This window comes from Phalacrocorax aristotelis, chromosome W (genome assembly GCF_949628215.1).
Source record: "Phalacrocorax aristotelis chromosome W, bGulAri2.1, whole genome shotgun sequence".
NCBI classification, from domain to species: domain Eukaryota; kingdom Metazoa; phylum Chordata; class Aves; order Suliformes; family Phalacrocoracidae; genus Phalacrocorax; species Phalacrocorax aristotelis.
The window spans coordinates 30,775,150-30,799,015 of NC_134310.1; the positions used below are offsets into that span (position 1 = coordinate 30,775,150).

The 23,866-nt window shown below is 52.9% G+C and overlaps 1 long non-coding RNA gene across 2 annotated transcripts in view; it reads left to right on the forward strand.

Moving 5' to 3' along the window:
- Nucleotides 1-23,866, forward strand: part of LOC142049354 (uncharacterized) — a 161,342-nt gene that overhangs the window by 103,261 nt on the left and 34,215 nt on the right. Inside the window, exons 1-2 of one of the 2 annotated variants that reach the window (XR_012657688.1) lie at nt 16,546-16,707; nt 17,087-17,196. This is a non-coding gene — a long non-coding RNA (uncharacterized LOC142049354). Of the gene's footprint in view, nt 1-16,545; nt 16,708-17,086; nt 17,197-23,866 lie in introns of those variants that run through there. The other variant, XR_012657689.1, reaches the window with a different exon arrangement.

Below are 23,866 nucleotides of genomic sequence, written 5' to 3' on the forward strand. Positions count from 1 at the left end.
CTGGTAGGGAACTGGGATGTACTGGGAGGAAACTGGAATGTCCCAGTTGACACCCACTTCCCTCCCAATGCCTCCCAGTATATCCCAGTTTCCTCCCAGTATATCCCAGTTTCCTCCCAGTACATCCCAGTAAATCCCAGCTCGCTGCCAGTACATCCCAATACATCGCTGTACATTCCAGTTCTGTTCCTGTACATCCCAATACATCCCCGTTCCATGCCAGTACATCCCAGTTCCCTACCAGTTCATCCCCGTACATCCCAATTCCCTCCCGGTTCACTACCACTTCTTTCCCAGTTCCGTCCCATTACATCCCAGTTCCGTCCCATTACATCCCAGTACATCCCAGTTCCCTCCCAGTACGTCCCAGTTCCCTCCCAGTACATCCCAGTTCCCTCCCAGTACTGGGAGGGACCTGGGATGTACTGGGAGGCACTACAATGTGCGGGGATGCCCTGGGATGTACTGTGGAGGAACTAGGATGTACAGGCTTGTACTGGGTTGTACCGGGTGGAACTGGCAGGGATTTGGGATGTACCAGGATCTACTGGGATGTACTGGGATGTACTGGGAGGTAACTGTTGTGTCCTGGGAGTGAACTGGGAGGGACCTGGGATGTACTGGAAGGCACTACAATGTGCGGGGATGCACAGGGATGTACTGTGGAGGAACTAGGATGTACAGGCTTGTACTGGGTTGTACCGGGTGGAACTGGCAGGGATTTGGGATGTACCAGGATCTACTGGGATGTACTGGGATGTACTGGGAGGTAACTGTTATGTACTGGGAGTGAACAGGGAGGGAACTGGGATGTACTGGTAGGGAACTGGGATGTACTGGGAGGGAACTGGGACGTACTGTGAGGACGCTGGGATGTACTGGTATGTACTGGGAGGGAAGTGTTATGTACTGAGGGGAACTGGGACGTACTGGGATGTACTGGGAGGGAACTGTGAAGTACTGGGATGTACTGGGAGTGAACTGGGAGGGAACTGGTATGTAGTAGGATGTACTGGGTGGGAACTGGGATGTACTGGGATGGAACTGGTATGTACTGGGAGGGAACTGGGATGTAGTGGGAGGGAACTGGGAGGGAACTGGGATGTACTGGGAGGGAACTGGTATGTACTGGGAGGGAACTGGGATGTACTGGGACATACTGGCAGGGAACTGGGACGTACTGGGAGGGGATTGGGACGGACTGGGAGGGAACTGTTATGTACTGGGAGGGAACTGGGACGTACTGTGAGGACACTGGGATGTACTGTTATGTACTGGGAGGGAAGTGTTATGTACTGAGGGGAACTGGGACGTACTGGGATGTGCTGGGAGGGAACTGTGAAGTCCTGGGATGTACTTAGCAGGAACTGGGAGGGAACTGGGATGTAGTGTGATGTACTGGGAGGGAACTGGCATGTACTGGGATGTACTGGAATGGAACTGGGAGTGAACTGTGTGTGAACTGTGAGGGAACTGGGATGTACTGGGAGGGAAATGGGAGAGAACTGAGGTGTACTGGAGGGAACTGGGATGTAGTGGGATATACTGGAGGGAACTGGAATGGTCTAAGAGGGAACTGGGACGTACTGGTAGGGAACTAGGACGCACTGGTAGGGAACTGGGACGGAACTGGGATGTACTGGGACGTACTGGGAGGGAACTGGGACGTACTGGGAGGTAACTGTTGTGTACTGGGAGTGAACTGGCAGGGAACTGGTATGTAGTAGGATGTACTGGGAGGGAACTGGGATGTACTGGGACGGACTGGGAGGGAACTGGGACGGACTGGGAGGGAACTGGGACGGACTGGGATGCACTGGTAGGGAACTGGGATGTACTGGGAGGAAACTGGAATGTCCCAGTTGACACCCACTTCCCTCCCAGTTTCCTCCCAGTATATCCCAGTTTCCTCCCAGTACATCCCTGTAAATCCCAGTTCGCTCCCAGTACATCCCAGTACATTCCAGTTCCGTTCCTGTACATCCCAATACATCCCAGTTCCATGCCAGTACATCCCAGTTACCTACCAGTTCATCCCCGTACATCCCAATTCCCTCCCGGTTCACTACCACTTCTTTCCCAGTGCCTCCCAATACATCCCAGTTCCGTCCCATTACATCCCAGTACATCCCAGTTCCCTCCCAGTACATCCCAGTGCCCTCCCAGTACTGGGAGGGACCTGGGATGTACTGGGAGGCACTACAATGTGCGGGGATGCCCTGGGATGTACTGTGGAGGAACTAGGATGTACAGGCTTGTACTGGGTTGTACCGGGTTGTCGTGGTTTAGCGGCAGCTCAGCCCCACACAGTCGCTCGCTCACTCCCCCACCGGTAGATGGGGGAGAGAATCAGAAGGGTAACGCTCGTGGGTTGGGATAAGAACAGTTTAATAATGAAAATTAAAAGAAACAACAGTAGAAATGCAATGTGAAGGAGAACAATGAGAGGCGCAAAGCCCCGGGGGAGGGGGGAAGGGAGGGGAGGGGAGAGGGGGAACGAACCGCCGGAACAAACCGCACGCGCCGCAGCCGCTCGCCGCCCGCCGACCCGACGCCGCGCCGCCCGCGCGCTGCCACTGCCCCCCCTCAATATACTGGTCATGGTGTCACATGGTATGGAATGAACCTGCCATTGGCCAGTCGGGGTCAGCCGCCCCCACCATGGCCCTGCCCCTCCCAGCCCCCCCTGCCACGCCACGCGGCAGAGCGCGGGAAGCTGGAAAGGTAGCTGACCCCCACAGTGAGGAGAATTAACCCCTTCTCAGCCAAAACCAGCACATTCTCCACCCCTTATTCCATACCACTTACACCATGCCCAGGTCCCATATGATGCAATACAACCGTACCAACCACCACCCCTCCCCTTCCCATCCTTTAACATAATACACAGACATCATTCCCTTAGTTCATGGATCTTCCCTGTAAAATGTCCATTAAAATGTCCATTGAGTTCACGCAGTCCATGACTCTGGGCTCCATCTGTTGTATCAGTCTTTCCGGGTGGGAGAGATGGTGTGTGGCGTTGGGTTGCTGCATACCGAGTCAGTCATCGTTCCATCACTGCTGCACGGCTTGTTTCATAGTTGATCTTCCATGGGTTGGGAGGCTCGTACTCTGATATCATTGATACAACACAGAGGTGACACACAATATTATATAGCAGTTCACATTGTGCCATTCAGTTCATTGACTGTTTTCACCCAAAATCAAATCCCCTTGAGGCACACATCGGATTTCTCCATCCTCCCGCATCACCCACCAAGTGCACCCAGGTCCTCGAGCAAAAACAATCCCACGAATGGGTTTGCCTTTGCCAGAGGCAGGAAGAACCCAGACTGTTTTGCCCAGCATACTTTTTGTGTGCACTACAGGGACTCTATCCCCTTCCACAGTATGTAGGATTTCTGACTGGGCAGGGCCAGCTCGGTTGGCAGATCCCCTCGTGTTGACTAACCACGTGGCTTTTGCTAAATGTGTATCCCAGTGCTTGAATGTCCCACCCCCCATTGCTCTCAGTGTGGTTTTTAACAGTCCATTGTACCTTTCAATTTTCCCAGAGGCTGGTGCGTGATAGGGGATGTGATACACCCACTCAATGCCGTGCTCTTTGGCCCAGGTGTCTATGAGGCTATTTCGGAAATGAGTCCCATTGTCTGACTCAATCCTCTCTGGGGTGCCATGTCGCCACAGGACTTGTTTCTCAAGACCCAGGATAGTGTTCCGGGCAGTGGCATGGGGGACAGGATATGTTTCCAGCCAGCCAGTCGTTGTTTCTACCATTGTAAGCACATGGCGCTTGCCTTGGCGGGTCTGTGGGAGTGTGATATAGTCAATTTGCCAGGCCTCCCCATATTTATATTTCAGCCATCGTCCCCCATACCACAGAGGCTTTACCCGCTTCGCTTGCTTGATTGCAGCGCATGTGTCACATTCGTGGATAACCTGTGCAATAATATCCATGGTCAAGTCCACCCCTCGATCACGAGCCCACCTGTATGTTGCATCTCTCCCTTGATGGCCTGAGGTGTCATGGGCCCACCGAGCTAGAAATAGTTCACCCTTATGCTGCCAGTCCAGATCCACCTCAGCCACTTCAATCTTGGCAGCCCGATCTACCTGCTGGTTGTTTCGATGTTCTTCAGTGGCCCGACTCTTGGGGACGTGAGCATCCACATGCCGTACCTTTACAACCAGTTTCTCTACCCGGGCAGCAATATCTTGCCACAATGTGGCAGCCCAGATGGGTTTGCCTCTGCGCTGCCAGTTGCTTTGCTTCCATTGCTGCAGCCAGCCCCACAGGGCATTTGCCACCATCCAGGAGTCAGTATAGAGATAGAGCACTGGCCACTTTTCCCGTTCAGCGATGTCTAAGGCCAGCTGGATGGCCTTTACCTCTGCAAACTGGCTCGATTCACCTTCTCCTTCAGCAGTTTCTGCTACTTGTCGTGTAGGACTCCATACAGCAGCCTTCCATCTCCGGTGCTTTCCCACAAGGCGACAGGACCCATCAGTGAACAGGGCATATTGCTTCTCATCTTCTGGCAGTTTGTTATACAGTGGGGCTTCTTCAGCACGTGTCACCTCCTCCTCTGGTGATAATCCAAAATCTTTGCCTTCTGGCCAGTCCATAATCACTTCCAAGATTCCTGGGCGACTGGGGTTTCCTACTCGAGCCCGCTGGGTGATCAGTGCAACCCATTTACTCCACGTAGCATCAGTTGCATGGTGTGTAGAGGGGATGTTTCCTTTGAACATCCAGCCCAGCACTGGCAGTCGGGGTGCCAGGAGCAACTGTGCTTCAGTACCAACCACTTCTGAAGCAGCTCGAACCCCTTCATATGCTGCCAATATCTCTTTTTCAGTTGGAGTATAGCGGGCTTCAGACCCTCTGTATCCCCGACTCCAAAACCCTAGGGGTCGACCCCGGGTCTCCCCAGGTGCTTTCTGCCAGAGACTCCAGGTAGGGCCATTCTCCCCGGCTGCAGTGTAGAGCACATTTTTTACATCTTGTCCTGCCCGGACTGGCCCAAGAGCTACTGCATGGACTATTTCTCGTTTAATCTGTTCAAAGGCTTGTCGTTGCTCAGGGCCCCATTTGAAATCATTCTTTTTCCGGGTCACTTGATAGAGAGGGCTCACGATCAGACTGTAATTTGGAATATGCATTCTCCAAAAACCCACAACGCCCAAGAAAGCTTGTGTTTCCTTTTTGCTAGTTGGTGGAGACATGGCTGCTATTTTGTTGATCACATCCATTGGAATCTGACGACGACCGTCTTGCCATTTAATTCCTAAGAACTGGATTTCTCGTGCAGGTCCCTTCACCTTACTTTGTTTTATGGCAAAACCAGCTTTCAGAAGGATTTGGACTATTTTCTCACCTTTCTCAAAAACTTCTTCTGCTGTGCTGCCCCACACAATGATGTCATCAATGTATTGAAGGTGTTCTGGAGCTTCTCCCTGTTCCAGTACAGTCTGAATCAGTCCATGGCAAATGGTAGGACTGTGTTTCCACCCCTGGGGCAGTCGATTCCAGGTGTACTGGACGCCCCTCCATGTGAAAGCAAACTGTGGCCTGCACTCTGCTGCCAGAGGGATTGAGAAGAATGCATTAGCAATATCAATTGTGGCATACCACTTGGCCGCCTTTGACTCCAGTTCGTATTGAAGTTCTAGCATGTCTGGCACAGCAGCACTCAATGGTGGAGTGACTTCATTCAGGCCACGATAGTCTACTGTTAGTCTCCACTCTCCATTAGACTTCCGGACTGGCCATATGGGACTGTTAAAGGGTGAGTGGGTCTTACTGATGACTCCTTGGCTCCTCAGTTGGTGAATGAGTTTATGGATGGGGATCAGAGAGTCTCTGTTGGTGCGATATTGCCGCCGGTGCACTGTTGTGGTGGCGATTGGCACCTGTTGTTCTTTGACCTTCAGCAACCCCACCACAGAAGGGTCCTTTGAGAGACCGGGCAAGGTAGACAGCTGTTCAGTTTCCTCCGTCTCCAAGGCAGCTACACCAAAAGCCCACTTGTAACCTTTTGGGTCCTTGAAATACCCTCTCCTGAGGTAGTCTATACCAAGGATGCACGGAGCCTCTGGGCCAGTCACAATGGGGTGCTTCTGCCACTCATTGCCAGTTAGGCTCACTTCGGCCTCCAATACAGTTAGCTCTTGGGATCCCCCTGTCACTCCAGCAATGCTGATGGGTTCTGCCCCTATATAGTTTGATGGCATTAAGGTGCACTGTGCGCCGGTGTCCACTAAAGCTTTATACTCCTGTGGGTCGGACGTGCCAGGCCATCGGATCCACACAGTCCAGTAAGCCCGGTTATCCCTTTCCTCCACCCGGCTGGAGGCAGGGCCCCTCTAGTCCTGATCATGGCAGTCACAACTCACTTCCTGTAAATGTGAATCAGGAGTCCCTCTATTACACTTAGAAATAAAATCTGCGCTTCTACTCCTCTGTCTGGGGACTTGCTCGCTGGAAACTGGAGCAGCAGCTTTCCTGGAAGAGCCTCCCTGAGTGACTGTTCTTCCTTGCAGTTCATGTACTCGTGCCTGTAGGGTCGAAGTAGGCTTGCCATCCCACCTCATCATGTCCTCTCCGTGGTCACGCAGGTAGAACCATAGGGTGGCCCGTGGTGTGTATCCCCTTCTTTGAGCCAAAGGACGCTTATTCCTAACAGCTGAGACACTGCTCTGTCGAGGTGGGGAGTAGGACAGATCTTCTTTGAGTTGCTGGACCTCTTGGGATAGTTTCTCCACAGCAGAGACAAGCGAGGAAGAGATATTTGTGTCATAATCCCGGAGCCTATCTATCACCTCTGCCACCGTTGGTGTCTCGTCATCTTTCCAGGACATCACTGCCAATGAGTTTGCATGCGAAGATGGTGCGCTCCGTACAAACTTCCGCCACATGGGTCGTGTGCACTCGGCTTCATCTGGATCTTTGGATGACCGTTGATCATCCAGGTCACCATAAATCACCTCAAACACAGCTAATTCCCTGAGATACTGGATGCCTTTCTCCATAGTTGTCCATTTTCCTGGGCGATATGTAACATCTTCTTTAAAGGGATACCTTTCCTTCACTCCAGACAGGAGTCGCCTCCAGAGGCTGAGGGCTTGTGGTTTTTTTCCAATTGCTTTGTCAACGCCCCCTTCCCCAGAAAGGGATCCCAATTGTTTGGCTTCTTTTCCCTCTAGTTCCAGGCTACTGGCCCCATTATCCCAGCATCGGAGCAGCCAGGTGGCAATGTGCTCACCTGAACGACGGCTATAATCTTTTCGCATATCTCGCAACTCGCTTAAGGACAGGGATCGGGTGGTCTCTATTTCATTTATTACTTCTCCCTCCTCTCCCCGCGATGGCCCTGGTTCTTCATCATCCCGTTCTAAACGAGTTGATGTCCGCTTCCAATATTTCGTCTTATGTATGGGGGCAACTGATACTGGTACGGGTTTATTTTCTGAGCTAGCTCCGGTACTTGTTGTGGGGGTTTGAGTGGCTGCAGTGCCTGTTGTCAGGGCTGGATTGTCTACAGTGCCAGTCACTTTGCATTTCAATCCAGAGACATTCTCTTCCCCCTGGGGGCACTGAATACTGTTGAGCAGGGCTCGGTATGCATGGGCCAGACCCCAGCACGTTGCAGTTATCTGTGTCTCTCTGGAGTTCCCAGCGTAACAACATACTTTTTCCAAATATTCTACTAGTTTTTTAGGATTCTGCACTTGCTCGGGGGTGAAACTCCAAAACACTGGGGGTGCCCACTGCCCTAGGTATTTGCCCATGCTATCCCACATGCCCTGCCACTCGTAACTATCAAGCCTCGGGGCAGATTTCTGGGTGATATTCTTAAGTTGCTTAGTCAAAACCAAAACAACATGCCCAAAAACTAACAATGACTGCACCTTAACCACCCAAGGATGTTCAAGATACAAAAACGTTGTTGTAACAAAGGCACAGACATCATAGAACAAAGTTGCAAAGGTATTATTCTGTATTTCCTCCATATAAAATCTCTCAGAGGAGGAGGTATAATTGCTAATTGCCTCAACAAGGTGGTATCCGAAGTACAGCAACGGTTTCAGCAAAAACCCCAAATACCAGGTAAAGCTGAAAACGAGTGTTTGTATAACAAATCTCGTAGGCAAAACATTACTAATCACAGCAGAACACAGCAGACTCAAACAACCAACACCGATTTTTAACACCCACTGCAAAAAGGACAACATGGTGCTGTGACCAGCAGCTGTTGTTATCTCCAACCCTCGTGCCCCACGTTGGGCGCCAAAAAGACTGTCGTGGTTTAGCGGCAGCTCAGCCCCACACAGTCGCTCGCTCACTCCCCCACCGGTAGATGGGGGAGAGAATCAGAAGGGTAACGCTCGTGGGTTGGGATAAGAACAGTTTAATAATGAAAATTAAAAGAAACAACAGTAGAAATGCAATGTGAAGGAGAACAATGAGAGGCGCAAAGCCCCGGGGGAGGGGGGAAGGGAGGGGAGGGCAGAGGGGGAACGAACCGCCGGAACAAACCGCACGCGCCGCAGCCGCTCGCCGCCCGCCGACCCGACGCCGCGCCGCCCGCGCGCTGCCACTGCCCCCCCTCAATATACTGGTCATGGTGTCACATGGTATGGAATGAACCTGCCATTGGCCAGTCGGGGTCAGCCGCCCCCACCATGGCCCTGCCCCTCCCAGCCCCCCCTGCCACGCCACGCGGCAGAGCGCGGGAAGCTGGAAAGGTAGCTGACCCCCACAGTGAGGAGAATTAACCCCTTCTCAGCCAAAACCAGCACACGGGTGGAACTGGCAGGGATTTGGGATGTACCAGGATCTACTGGGATGTACTGGGAGGTAACTGTTATGTAATGGGAAGGAACAGGGAGGGAACTGGGATGTACTGGGAGGGAACTGGGATGTACTGGGAGTGAACTGGTATGTAGTAGGATGTACTGGGTGGGAACTGGGATGTACCAGGATGTACTGGGATGTACTGGGAGGGAACTGGTATGTACTGGGAGGGAACTGGGATGTAGTGGGAGGGAACTGGGAGGGAACTGGGATTTACTGGGAGGGAACTGGGATGTACTGGGACATACTGGGAGGGAACTGGGATGTACTGGGAGGGGATTGGGACGGACTGGGAGGGAACTGGGATGTACTGGGAGGGAACTGGGACGTACTGTGAGGACACTGGGATGTACTGGTATGTACTGGGAGGGGATTCGGACGGACTGGGAGGGAACTGGGATGTACTGGGAGGGAACTGGGACGTACTGTGAGGACACTGGGATGTACTGGTATGTACTGGGAGGGAAGTGTTATGTACTGAGGGGAACTGGGACATACTGGGATGTGCTGGGAGGGAACTGTGAAGTACTGGGGTGTACTTAGCAGGAACTGGGAGGGAACTGGGATGTAGTGTGATGTACTGGGTGGGAACTGGCATGTACTGGGATGTAATGGAATGGAACTGGGAGTGAACTGTGTGTGAACTGTGAGGGAACTGGGATGTACTGGGAGGGAACTGGCATGTACTCGGATGTACTGGAATGGAACTGGGAGTGAACTGTGTGTGAACTGTGAGGGAACTGAGATGTACTGGAGGGAACTGGGATGTACTGGGATATACTGGAGGGAACTGGAATGGACTAAGAGGGAACTGGGACGTACTGGGAGGGAACTAGGACGCACTGGTAGGGAACTGGGACGGAACTGGGATGTACTGGGACGTACTGGGAGGGAACTGGGACGTACTGGGAGGTAACTGTTGTGTACTGGGAGTGAACTGGGAGGGAACTGGTATGTAGTAGGATGTACTGGGAGGGAACTGGTATGTACTGGGACGGAGTGGGAGGGAACTGGGATGTACTGGGATGGAACTTTGAAGTACTGGGATGTACTTAGAGGAAACTGGGAGGCAACTGGCATGTACTGGGATGTACTGGAATGGAACTGGGAGTGAACTGTGTGTGAACTGTGAGGGAACTGGGATGTACTGGGAGGGAACTGGGACGGACTGGGAGGGAACTGGGACGGACTGGGAGGGAAATGGGATGTACTGGGCTGCACTGGTAGGGAACTGGGATGTACTGGGAGGAAACTGGAATGTCCCAGTTGACACCCATTTCCCTCCCAGTGCCTCCCAGTATATTCCAGTTTCCACCCAGTATATCCCAGTTTCCTCCCAGTACATCCCAGTAAATTCCAATTTGCTCCCAGTACATCCCAGTACATCGCAGTACATTCCAGTTCCGTTCCTGTACATCCCAATACATCCCCGTTCCATGCCAGTACATCCCAGTTTCCTACCAGTTCATCCCCGTACATCCCAATTCCCTCCCGGTTCGCTACCACTTCTTTCCCAGTGCCTCCCAATACATCCCAGTTCCGTCCCATTACATCCCAGTACATCCCAGTTCCCTCCCAGTACATCCCAGTTCCCTCCCAGTACATCCCAGGTCCCTCCCAGTACTGGGAGGGACCTGGGATGTACTGGGAGGCACTACAATGTGCGGGGATGCCCTGGGATGTACTGTGGAGGAACTAGGATGTACAGGCTTGTACTGGGTTGTACCGGGTGGAACTGGCAGGGATTTGGGATGTACCAGGATCTACTGGGATGTACTGGGATGTACTGGGAGGTAACTGTTATGTACTGGGAAGGAACTGGGAGGGAACTGTGAGGAGGGGGGCGGCCCCCCGGGCCCCAGCCCCTCCCCCCCGCCTGCGGCCAGGCCCCGCGGCCGCCGGCACCTTCCTCCTCTGCCCGCTCCCGTCGCAGACGGCTCGGTATGTGTCACGAGGGGCAGCCCCGTTCAGCAGCTCTCGGAGGGCGCGCGGCTGTGCCCGGCCGTGACCGGGGCCCGCAGGGGTTTCCCGCTCGCCCCGAGAAGGCGCTGGCCCCGAGCCGGCGCGTCCCGCCCCGCCCGGCCCTCGGCGCCCTCGCGAGCTGAGCGCCGCCCGGCCAGCAGGGGGCGCTGGCGCTCACCGGCTGGGCGCGGGGGCGGTCCGGCGCGGTGGCGGGGCCGGTGGGGGCCGTTCCTTCCGGCCGCCCTTTAAGGGCCGCCCCGCGGGGCTCGGGCTTCCGGTGGCGCGTGCGCGTCGGAGCGGGGGCGGGAGCGGTGCGTGTGGAGGCCGAAGGGCCGGTGCGTGTGGCGGCCGGGTCGCGAGGCGTCCCTGTGCGGTGCCGGGGCCCCTCTGCGGCCCGGCGTGGGAAGCCCGCGGCCGGCGGAGCCTGCTCGGAGCTGGGCGGGGAGCGCCGCGGCGGTCCGGCCGCCGGCAGCCATCCCCTGCGGTGGCCGGCAGCCCCTCGGGACGCCTGGAGGCCTGGCGGTGCCCGAGCCTCGCCTGCGGCAGCCGCCTGAGAGAGCAGCGCGGCCGTGTCCGGGGGCCGGAGAGCGCTGGTGGGTGAGTTCGGGCAGCGGGTGGGTCTCCGTGTGAGGTGAGGCCTGGCGCGGGCCGGGGGGTATCTCCGTGCGGGTCGGGCCGGGGGCGGGGCGGGGGCCGGGCCCCGCAGAGAAGCCCCGGTCGGGCATCGTTCGCTTTTCCACAATGCAGGTCTGTCCCTGGTTATTTTCTGTGTACAGTGTTTCGGGCCACCTGAAACCCTTTGGCCGGTTACGTTTGGTGCGGGGAGATGGCAGGTCTGGAGCCTGAAAGATCTCTGGTGGGGGGTGGGGGAGGTATTTCTTGCCTTAAAACTCTGAGCCCACCTCGTGTGTCATGTCGTGAGTCTCGTGACTGTGGCAAATGGCTGAGTCGGGCGTTTTCTGATAACTAACTTCTGAACGTGTGCGTGTGTAGGCACGGGGAGATTTGTGCAGTGTGACGGAGCCCCTTGTGCTTCTGTGCTAATGTCTACCTGTTCTAGACCTCCAGAGTTGGAAAGCCTTTGTTTAGTGCCTAGTTGTGCCTGCGTAACAAATGTTTTAGCTGCTGATGGGTTATACCTCTGCTGCGAACTTCTTGCTGGGTGGCTTGATTGTTTCTGGTTGTCCGTTTAAATCTAGCAGCTATTTTCTGCCCGGTGGTGAAGCCTATCGCTTTGGATAACAAAGGGCAGGAGTGCAATAAAGAAAAAGGTGATTCGTCTGCTGCAGCTCCTTGGAAACAATTCGTTCCTTATTTTCTGCCCTTGGGCAGGCGTTGTGCTTTCCAGATAATGCAGCCTCTCCTGTGCCTGTCCACGCCGTGCATTTTGTCCTGCCCTTGCTTGAAAAGGCTCTCCTTGCCTTCCTCCCCTCTGCTGCAGTTGCCTTAATCTCTCGCTGCTGCTGCTGCTGCTGCTGGAAGAGGGATAAAGGGAGTGTTGTCGATCGGGTTGTTAAAAGCTTTTTCGCGGGCTGTAACGCGCGGGAAAGGGGGGCCGGGGGGGAGGATCAGTTTGCGGGGAAAATGGGAAACCAACATCACCTTCCCCTCCTACGGCGCAGCCCGGCCGCACGGCTCCCCGGGGATGCCCCTGCCCGCGGGTGTACCGTGTGTGCGCCCCCCGCGTGGGGCGGGGGACGACGACACCCCCCCACACACCGTCGGCGGCACTGGGGCAACCCCTGCCCCAGGGCTCCGCGCTCGTACCCGGCTCTCCCCGCTCCGGCACGGCACGGGGCTGGACGCACCGAGAAGACCCCGGAGCGGCTTCTCGCGTCCGGGCGAGAACAGGGCCCGGCCCCGAGCAGCAGAGCGGGCACCGCCGGTAGCTCGGAGGAGCGGGGCCGGCTCGGCTCGAGGCGTCAGAGCGAAAAGGGACGAGAACCGTCCCGGAGCGTCCGGGGGTTGGGGGGGTTGGCGGATGGTCCGGTGGCCGGGTTCGGCTCCGTGCCGGGCCGTGGGGCAGCCGGAGCCGCGCCAGAGCAGGTGAGGAGCCGCATGGCCGGGCGCGCTGTGGGTCGGCGGGTTTGGGCTGTGGGGTCTCCCGGTCCGCGGAGCCCCCGGGGGGGCGGCGGGGTGCGGGCAGCAGCGGCCCCGGGCCGAGCGCTGTCGTGGGTCGGTGGTTGGGTTTTGGGGCCGAGCCCGTGCCCGTCCCCGGGGAGTAGGGGCAGCCCCACCCGGCTCTCGACTGCTCCTCGTCGGGGTCGGGCGGCGGCGGCGGCGACCCCGGCGGGGGCTCCTGCGGTGCCGGGCGGGTCCCCCCTTGCCCGCGAGGCAGGCAGGGACCCCGGCTGCTGCCGCCGCGGTTTGCTGGAGGCGGGCCGGGCCCGGCCCCCTGTGGGGTTGGGGTGCGGGCCCGGCGCTGCCGGGGAAACGAGGCCTGCGAGAGCAGGAAGAAAGCGCTGCCGGGCCGGTGCTGGGCTGCCCCGCCGGGGTGCGGGGCCGGGCCCGCGCAGTTCAGTTCCCAAGGCCTCCCCGACAGTGCCCGCGTGGGCCGTGGGGGTGCAGGGCTGCGGGGTGGCTGCGCTCTCCGCGGCCCTGAGCGTTGCCCGTGGGGACTGCGGAGGGGGCCGGGACGCAGCCAGGCTCAGCTGGTTTGGTCCCTGAGCGTGGAGAGCACAGCTCTTCTGTTCCTGGGCCTTGAGAGCAGGCTCCTGTGGCTGACGCCGGGGCCCTGAAACAGATCGAGTCGTGCATTTTGAGGGCCTGAGCGAGGGGACTAAGTGGTGTGGTTTTGGGCTGAGGAGCAGAGGTCAAGTGCTGCGCTTTTGGGACTTGAGAACAGGCTCAGCAGCTGGGCTTTTTGGCTCAGAACCGGTCCCAAAGTGAGCTGGTTTGGGGGCCAAAAGCAGAAGCCGGTTTGGCTGCTTGTGGGGGTGGCGTGGGGGCATCGGGGGCTGCAGGGGAAAGCAAGGGTTGGGCAGGGTACGAGGACCCTCCCCGGAGGTGGGGGTCCGGTCACATCGGACCCCGAAGTTCGGGAGGCCGGCATGCACCAGAGCGAACTCGCCACCTGAGGCGGGTCTCTGGAGGAAGGGTGCTTTTTGGATCCAGTGCAGCGCACCCTCTTTGGGTCCAGCTCTTCATTCTGCGCTGCTTAGAAGAGTTATTAACCAATTAATTAAACATACAAACTAAGTCACAACAGCTCTGTCGGCTCCATCGTGGTTTGGAGCTCTGAATCGGTTTCATTTGGTGTCTAACACATTTTTTTCCCCGAGGAGAGGCTACGTTTCAAGTTAATTAGTTTTCTCACAAGTGTGTCAGTCGATAAAATTGAGTTACGATTATTAAAACCACAAAGGTGACAGGAGTCTCACGGATCGGGTCTATTTCTGAAAATGTATTCATCCCATGCAAATGTCATCGGGATACAGATCATCTGCACTTCATGCTCTGACAAGACAAGATGCTGAGACAGGGATGAGCTCCAAAAGGACTACTGAAAAGAAAAAAAACCCACGCACTTCATGAAGTCATGGGGGGTTTTTTTGTTTGCATTTGGGGGGGCGGGGTGGCTTTAACAAAAGAGTGCAGTGTTGGCTGGCAGCAGCCTGCAGAGCATTTTTGCTGCCTGATCTCTCCTGTTCTTCTCTTCCACTCCTCTTTCAGGGCTGTAATTGTCATTTGGATAGTTTTAGAAGAGCAGTTAAGTTCCTCGCCTGTGTCTCAATGTGCTGGTAATACCAGGAAGGTGAATGCTTGAACCGGTCGGGCGGGTGGGAATAACTTGGCTGCAGGTAGAACTTCTGAGGGAAGACCAGCAAAACCAGGAAGCAAATAGCAAGTTCCCAAAAAATGTGCGGGTGTCAAACACATAAAAGTTTTATTGCCGAATGTTTTGTTTTTGGCAATATGTTCCAAATGCCTATTTTTGGTAAACATAACTTTTCAGGAGATTCAGGGTTGTGTGTGGCAAAACATGTCCCTCTGTTTTTGTGTCCTGCCGCACAAACGGCCGGCGGCAGGGCTCTCGTTCCCCGCTCTCGCTATTGCCACAGCAGGGCTGTGATATTTAGACCTAAGGGATGGGTTTAGGAATGGAAGGAGAGAGAACGCCTGTGTTCTGTAAGGGCTATGAATGCTGACCCTTTGCCTCCGTCTGCCGCTTTTCCTGTGCGGGTGATGAAGCCGTTTTACTTTCCTCTGTTGTTCCTGGTCTAAGTAGTTGCAAGGCTGTCGCCGCTGTGGGTGTGCAATTTGTGTTGCTGTGTTTCTGTGGAGTCCTAGCTACGGCTCGCTTCTAGTGTGGCCAAGCGTCAAGGTAGGGCTTTCAGCTTAAAGCTTCAGAAGCGCTGCGTGCCGAGATGGGTGTAGGTGAAACTGCTGTTGCGCCTGCAGCTGTGCTCGCAGGGATGCTGGGTGGCTCCGCATCAAACCGGCGAGGTGCGCGTGGACCTCCGTCGGGCTGCGCCCTGGGTGCGCGAGCGTGCCGTGTTTTTGCTGTTCCGGCTTGTATGTGCGAGGGCTTAACGTTTGATTTAATGCATTTCCTTTAACGGCAGGCTGTAGTTGGGCTCTAGATGGTATTCCTACGTGGGCGCAGGAGCTGTGGAATGGTTAAGCTGTTGCTGTGCCTCCAGGTGACTTGTTCAGTAACGCTGTTTTTCCAGGTGCAGATGGATGAGTCGTGCAGGGCAACGGAGGAGAGCCCAGGGGAGCGCTGTAAGAAGGTGAGTCTGTGTGTAGTACTGGAGGGAAGATGTGACTGATGGCTATAGGGCTCCATTATGGGTTTTACTCTTTTTTTTTTTTTTTGTGATCTGAGGGTGCTAAGCGATGAGCCGAGCGTGATGTGGGCCCTGGAGGTGAGTCAGGCAAGGTGACCGGTGCTTGGTGGGCTGGAGTAGGTGTTCTTTTTCAGGTTATTCAGGGTTTTTTCTCCTTCTCTTCACTTTCCCATCCCAGTTTGGGGCCGATTCCCTCAAACGGGGACTTCCCCCTGTGGGGCTGCTTATGCAGCCTGGGAGCTGCTGCCTGGGCACAAAAATACCTCAAACCCCTTGACTCTGGGCCTGCAATGAGGGGTGAAAATACAGGAAGAATTCTGGTGGAAAGAAAACAACTTGGGGCTTCTGGGAAAGCCAACTCCAGCTGGATTTGTGCGGCTGGAAAGGAAAAAAAAAAGGGGGTGGGGGGAAGGAACAACAACCTAAAAGCACCCACCAACCATTCTCATGCACAAAACCGAAAGTGAAAATGACCATTTTTTGTAGGGCAAAAGCACAAAAAATCCCCACAGAACTCAGTAGTTTGGAAAAGCAACCCCAATTATTACATTATGTAAAGAAGGCGGGGGAAAAAAAAAGAAAACCAAACCAAAACCCGATCACAACCCTGATGCCACATGCCTACAAGCAGTTCCTGGGGCTTATTCTGCGGGGGTGGGAACCCAACCTTGTTCCCCAGGTTTGCTGTGCTGCTTCTCCTCCCTCGAGACACTTTGCTGTTTGGTGCAGAGGCAATGAATGGCGCTGCTGGGGCTGCGAGGGGGAAAGGTGCAGAGGAATAGAAGCTCTGTGGATGCAGCCAAGTTACGGTTTCTGGATGGTATTAATCGAGAAGAGTAATTCAGATAATGCTGCTGCCCAGCGACCAGAATTGGGTACTGAGCCCGGGAGCCGTGCACGCGCGGTGGCGTCCCTGTGATCCCCATTGCTCTCTCCGCAGGTAACAGCCCTGCGATATTGCAGTGCCTGCGAGGTGATGCCGCCGTGCTCGTTGCTGCTTCCTGGTAAGGAAAGGCCTCCTCTGCTCTTGCTGCAGCGTGGTGGTGTGTCGGACACGATTCCCTGTGTCGGGTGAGGCCTAGGGCTGCCGGCGAGGTGAGCGAGCGCCTTTGGTGGGTGCAGGGGTGTCTCCTTGTGTGCCTGTACTACTGGGGCTGGTGGGATGGGAAGCTTCAAATGACCCGCCGAGGCAGGCTTCTGGTATGCTAAAGGCGAGCGGGTGAGGGCAGCCCTAGGAGTTACCCGGGAGCTGATAGAAGGGAAGAGGGAAAGGAGGAGGAGGATGATGACCTTTTCCCCCTGCCCAGGGTGCAGAAGATGGCCGACTCCCCAGCTCACCAGAGCTCCCCCTCAGCCTCCCCTGGCCCCCCTTGCCCCGTGCGCCTGCCCCCAGCTCCAGCACGGGCGAGCTAGGCTACGTGCCTAGGAAGCCTCATCTGGTAAGAGCTGTAAGACACCCACGTATTCTCTTCAGGTGGAGGACGGCCTAGAGTCTGGAGCTGCAGAAGAGGCAGGGAGGAGAGGAGGGGAAAGAAGCATCTGAACGGCTAAATTGTGCCAGCAGCGCTGAGAGCGAGAGTCGCGGTGAGTCCTGGGCCACTGGGGCCCCGTTGCCTCTCTTGTGCGTCCTGGGCCCTCCCTGTCTCTCCCCCGGCCCCCTCTCTTTCCTTACCTGCTGCAAAATTTACTTTTTTTTTTTGCGCCCCCCCCCCCCCCCCCCGCACCTTCTTTCTCCATCTCGCTCTGAGTGTCTCCCTGCCTCCCCATCTTTTCAGTCCTCCCTCTCTCTGTCCTGTAGCCTGTGGCTCCTTTTTCTTTCTCCGCCTCTCTCTGCCTGGCTCTGGCTCCGTTTTTTTTTTTTTATTCCTCCTGCTCTGTCCTGTAGCCTGTCGGTGTTTTGTTGTTCTCTGGCTCTCTTGATCTGACTTCCTGTGTTACCGAAAAACGCGTTAAAATCGGAAACGACTCCTCAACACCAATTTAGTATTAAAGAGCAGGCATTCTTTATTCGTGGCGCCGGATGCACGGGGGATCGCTCCTCCTGGTGTGCGTACCTCACGCACCTTTCCCGTACAATTTGTAGATCAATGTTTTACGTATTCATACATATTCATTATTGTCCTGTCTGCTGATTGGTACAAACTTGCTCGTTCCGTATGTAAATCGCTGCGCAGGCTCGGTTGTCCTCTTCCGTTGTTCTCTTCTGTTACTTGGGTCGGTGGTGGTCTGTGAGTCGGTGGTCGCGATCTCCCCCTGCCGGAATTACCTTTTAGCTTCTCGGCTCTTACTCTTGGCAGTCTTGGCTAGTTTTCTCAGTCCGCTAAGCGAAACCGCGTTTTGTCATCCTTTTCTGACAGAAGCATGTTGTCTGTTGTTCTGCTGACATTAACGATCGCCTAGGCACTAAAATGCAGATCGACAGGTGCGCTGATTGGTACGCTCCATGTTCCCGTAATGGAACACCGTCTCTGGTTGATTTCATCACTTTGGTTACATTTCCCCTGTTTGGAAGTTCTGAAATAATAATTTTCTCAATACTTCCATCCTAGATCAATAACATTACACTATGTCAGTTTAGTGTTTGCTTCATGTTCTGAAATTTTTCACTTGATTGTGGTCTCCAGGGTGTATGCAGGTCCCATTTTCTACTCAAAATTTTATTAATTTGTTGAAGTACCTCTGCAAAAAAATGTGGTGCTCTATCAGAGGACATTCCTGTTGGCACTCTAAATCTTGGTATTATTTCTTTCAGCAACGTTTTAACTACTACTCTAGCTTTGTCGGTGCAGCACGAGAAAGCTGCTGGCCATCTAGAAAATTTGTCAATCAGCACTGACAAATACTGCTATATCTATTTTGTCTGGGTAACTCAGAGAACTTAATTTGCTAATAATTTCCGGGAGAATTTTTTGTTTTGTTACTCCTAAAGGTTGTTTCCTTTGGTTCAGGGGATTATTTCTAGGACAGATTGGACACTTAGCTACTATGGGTTTAACTATTCTTGTCATGCCTACACACGCTACAGATGTTTTTAAACTCAAAACCGTAGCGCCTACACCCTAATGTGTTTGCTCATGGTTTTCTTTTGCAAGTTCTGTCATAACTTGTGGGGTGGTTGTTGTTATTACTTGTTTTTCTGGTGTTACCTACCATCTCTCTGTGTTTTGTGATGCTTCCAATTGTTCTGCTAATTGCTCATCCAATTTATTATATCTCGGTTTCAACTTTGGAATTCTGATCTGTTTTACTGGTACTAGTGCAAGGATACCTTGCTCTGCAGTCCTCTTTGCAGCTTTATCGGTCAGTCGTTTGCTTATGTTTACAGCCGTCTGGCCAAATTGATGAGCTTTGCAACGCTTTACCGCCACTTCTTTTGGTTTCTGCACGTCTTCCGGAAGTTGGAGAATTTCTTCTTTATGCTGTATTGATGATTCTTGGGCTGATGGCAGTCCTTTCTCCTTCCCAATAGCTCCATGATCGTGGATCACACCAAATGCACGTTTGGAATCAGTCTAGATATTTATCCTTTGTCCTTCTGCCATTCGCAGAGCTCGCTTCAATGCTACCAATACTGCTTTCTGTGCTGAGGTGTTTGCAGGCAGCACCCCTGACTCCGTTCCCTCGGCGGCGATAACGACAGCATATCCGGCCATTCGCTTCTCTTCTCGCCCAGAGCTTCTTCCATCTGTAAACAACTCCAGATCAGGATTTTCCCAGAGGTTTGTGTCTCAGGTCTGGTCTGCTGGAATAGACTTGTTCAATAGTTAGCAAGCGATCGTGTTCTAAATTGTCCGTAAGGTTTTCTGTTGTTAAAAACATAGCAGGATTCAGTATAGCAGTAGTCTTCGATTCCACATCGTCTTGTTCTAACAGAACAACTTGATATTTCAACATTCTGCTAAGGGATAGCCAACGACCCCCCTTTTGTTCTAAAACAGTCACCGCTATGTGCGGGACATAGACTGTCATCTTCTGTCCCATTGTTAACTTTGGGGCTTCCCGGATCGGCAGCGCTGTTGTTGCTACTGCCCGTAAACACCTAGGCCATCTTTTACTCGCGTGGTCAGGTTGTTTGGAGAAGTAGCCCACAGGTCTCTTCCAGGTTCCCAGTCGCTGTGTCAGCACTCCAAGGGCTAAATGTTGTCTTTCGTGGACAAACAACTGAAAAGGTTTAGCGAAATCAGGTAGGCCTAATGCAGGGGCCATCATCGAGGCTCTTTTCAGTTCTTTGAATGCCGTTTGGCATCCGGGCATCCAGGTTAAATATTTATCCTTTTGAGTCTTTCAATGCCTCAAATAATGGTTTTACATACAGTCTATAGTTCAGAATCCAGAGCTGATGCTATTTCATTGTTTTCAGAAAAGCTCTCAGTTCCTTCGGGCTGCTAGGTTCGGGAATTTGACAAATAGTTTCTTTCTTTTCACTTTCTAATTGTCTTTGTCTTTGAGATATTTCAAATCCTAAATAAATGGCTGCTTCTTTTCCTATTTGGGTTTTGTTTCTGGAAACTCCGCATCTTCCTTGGCCGAGAAAATTTAAAAATTTCAAAACATTTTTCTTTACTTTGTGCCGCTATCAGAATGTCATCCGCATTCTGTAACAAGATGCCTCTCCCTGGGTTCTGTTTTTTCTATATCTCTAATTTTTTTTTGCCAGCTGAGTCTCAAGTATCGTAGGACTATTTTTAAATCCTTGTGGAAGTACGGTCCATGGTAGCTGTGTCTTTCATTCTGTGGTGGGGCTTTCCCATTCCAAAGCAAATAGGCTTTGACTTTTTATGCCTGGAGGTATGCAAAAGAAGGCGTCCTTCAAATCTAGTACAGTAAACCATTTATGCTCCTCCTTTAAAAGAGGTCAGTAAAGTGTATGGATTAGCTACTACCGGATGTATATCTTGGACCACCTGATTTATAGCCCTTAAATCGTGAACTAGCTAATACTCTGCCTCTAGATTTCTTTACTGGCGACACAGGAGTACTATATTCTGATTCACATTCCACTAAAAGCTCATATTCTGAAAAATTTTATAATTAACTTCTGTAATCCTTTTCGAGCCTCTCGCTTAATAGGGTATTGTTTTTGTCTTACGGGCTTGGCTCCAGGCTTTAAGGTTACTTTTACCGGCTCTGCCCACTTAGATCGCTCCGGAGCTCCGCTCGCTCAAACCAAAGGAATTACTACGTTTTCCACTTCCTCGGGAACCCGTTCCTCCCTGGAGGAATCCTGTAACATAAACGCTCTCGCCTCTGTGGCTTTTGATTCTGGTATTAGTGATTTAATCTCTCCATCTTTAAAAGTTACTTGAGCATCTAATTGACCTAATAGATCTCGTCATAACAGAGGCAGTGGACATTCAGGCATATGCAGAAACTGGTGAGTTGCCCATTGCTTCTCCAATTTAAACTTTAATGGCTCTGAGAGGGCAAAGAAAAATTAGCCCCTGTTGCGCTAGCAACATCTACTGATTTATGATCAAATTTCTCTTCACGTGTATTCAATACCAAATAAGTGGCTCCCGTATCTACCAAAAATTCTATTTCTTCATTCCGTAGCTTCAGTGTAACCAGGTGTTCAGCTAGGGTTGATTCCCCTGGTCTCCTTCATGCCAAGCTACTTCAAGCATTTAACCCAGATCTCTGGATTCAGGTTGTTCTAGTTTCTGAAGGTTGTTTTCTCTCCCCCCGCCCCCATCTGGGGCTGATTGTCTTATGAATATAGAGACCAGCTGAATTGCTTTTTCTGGTTTTTCTGGGTTCAAATGAGTATATTTTCTGGTGGTCACCTTCAGTCTTTCCATAAAGGCTGAAGGGGACTCACTTAATTCTTGTCTCACTTCATAAATTTTGACCAATTTATTGCTTTTGGCATTGCTTGTCTTACTCCAAATAAAATCTCTCTCTGACATCTAGTCAACATTCCCCTGGGTCCTGGCTGATTAGGGTCCCACTCGGGATTTGTAGATGGAAAATTCTTATTCATTGTTCTCTGTAAATTCCTGTTAGCATGTGCTCCCTGCACCTGCCTTCTGGCTGTATTCCATACTATTTTCTTGTCAGTTTCATCAAGCGAAGTATCCAGTATCACAAGTAGAGCAACACTCTTTCAAGTTCTCACCACGTTTTCCTCTTTTCAGAAACATTGCCGTAGAATCTTGTGGACATACCTCACGCTGTTTCTGCTGCTCGGGATGATTCCACGGTGTAAAGAACAAATCAACATATGCCACTTGTTCCCGTTTGCCTTCCCTTTTTACAAAACAACATTAATTGCAAGATGGTACGATATTGCAATGTCTCGTGTTCTGGCCATTTGTGCCCACCTTCCAATTGATACGTTGGCCACCAATGATTGCAATATTCAATTAATGGTTTCCGAGTTAGTGGGTCACCGCCCCCGACGTCTTTCCAGTGCTTCAAAATACATCGCAAAGGTGTTCTCTGTGGGATAGGTTTCCTACTCAGTAATGCTCCCGTCTCCCAGTCGACTAGTAGTTGTGATAGTGCACTATCACAAATACTAGTCAGAGGGACTCCAACCCCCGTTAGAGGTCTCACTGGAAATCTGCCACTGGGATCTGTAGCCCCCTGCTAGATATCCCTGGAGACTTCAACCCCCTGTTGAAGACTCCCCTACCCTCGGGTCCCGCTCCACAGGCTTTCGCCTAGCAGAGACTTACCAACCGAGGCACCTCTTGGCCCCGACCCTGCGTGGCTTTCGCCGCGCCTTACGGGCAGGCCTGTGGGACTCAAACCCGCTATCCTATCCTATGTGGGAAACTAACCCCACGTATTATTCTACCTAAGTTTCTTCTTCAAAGAATGCCTTGTTTACCTCAATCCAGGGGATCTTGCTCAGAATTCTCTGGCCCGGGGATCGGAAGCTCTCCCGGAGAATTCCTCGGGGCCGGCTGCAGGTCCCACGATCCCACGGATCCGTCGAGATTCAAAAGCAGGTTCCCACCTGGGGTGCCAAAACTGTTACCGAAAAACGCGTTAAAATCGGAAACGACTCCTCAACACCAATTTAGTATTAAAGAGCAGGCATTCTATATTCACGGCGCCGGATGCACGGGGGATCGCTCCTCCTGGCGTGCGTACCTCACGCACCTTTCCTGTACAATTTGTAGATGAAAATTTTACATACTCATACATAGTCGTTATTGTCTTGTCTAGCGATGGGTACAAACTTGCTCGTTCCGTATGTCAATCACTGCGCAGGCTCGGTTGTCCTCTTCCGTTGTTCTCTTCTGAGTAGGTGGTGTTACTTGGGTCGGTGGTGGTCTGTGAGTCGGTGGTCGCGATCTCCCCCTGCCGGAATTACCTTTTAGCTTCTCGGCTCTTACTCTTGGCAGTCTTGGCTAGTTTTCTCAGTCCGCTAAGCGAAACCGCGTTTTGTCATCCTTTTCTGACAGAAGCATGTTGTCTGTTGTTCTGCTGACATTAACGATCGCCTAGGCACTAAAATGCAGATCGACAGGTGCGCTGATTGGTACGCTCCATGTTCCCGTAATGGAACACCGTCTCTGGTTGGTTGATTTCATCGCTTTGGTTACACCTGTTCCTGTTGTTCAGTTTCTTCTTTTTTGGCTTTGTGTGATTCTCTCTGTGATTCTGTTTTTCTCTGCCTCGCTTTTCCCAGCTCCCCGTCCCTCACTTTTAATGCCCGTTATCCTTCACCAGCACACTCTCCCTTGGTTCCCATCCTCGTTTCTGAATTCCTCCTGCTTTGCCACGTAGCCCGTGACTTTTTTCTTAATCTCTCTCTGTCTGCCTCAACGCTCCCCCCGTGCTTTTTAATTCGTCTTCTCTGCTCTGTACCCTGCTACTGTTCTTGCCTTTCTGAGTTCTTCTCTGTCCAGCTCCCTTGCCCTATTCATGAATTCCTGTTCTTCCTGCAGCCACCGCTGTTCCCTGTGACCTCCATCTCTCTCTGTCCAGCTCCCTGTCCCTAGGTTTTAATTCCTGCCTCTGCCCGCTGTAGCCTGTCTAGATGTTTCTCTCGGCCTCTCTCTCTGTCCGGCTCCCTCTCTCTGTGTTCTAATTCCACGTTCTCTGTCACGTGGACCCGTGCTATTTGTTTGTCCTCATCTCTCTCTGTCCAGCTCCTTGCTGCGATGTTTTATTTCCTCATTTCCTCCCTCTCTCTTTGTAGCCCATTGCTGTTGGTTTGTTTTTTTTTTTTTTTTTTTCCACTTGTTTCTTCATGTGTCTCTGTCTGCCTCCCAGTCCCTGATCTTTAATTCCTCCTTCCCTG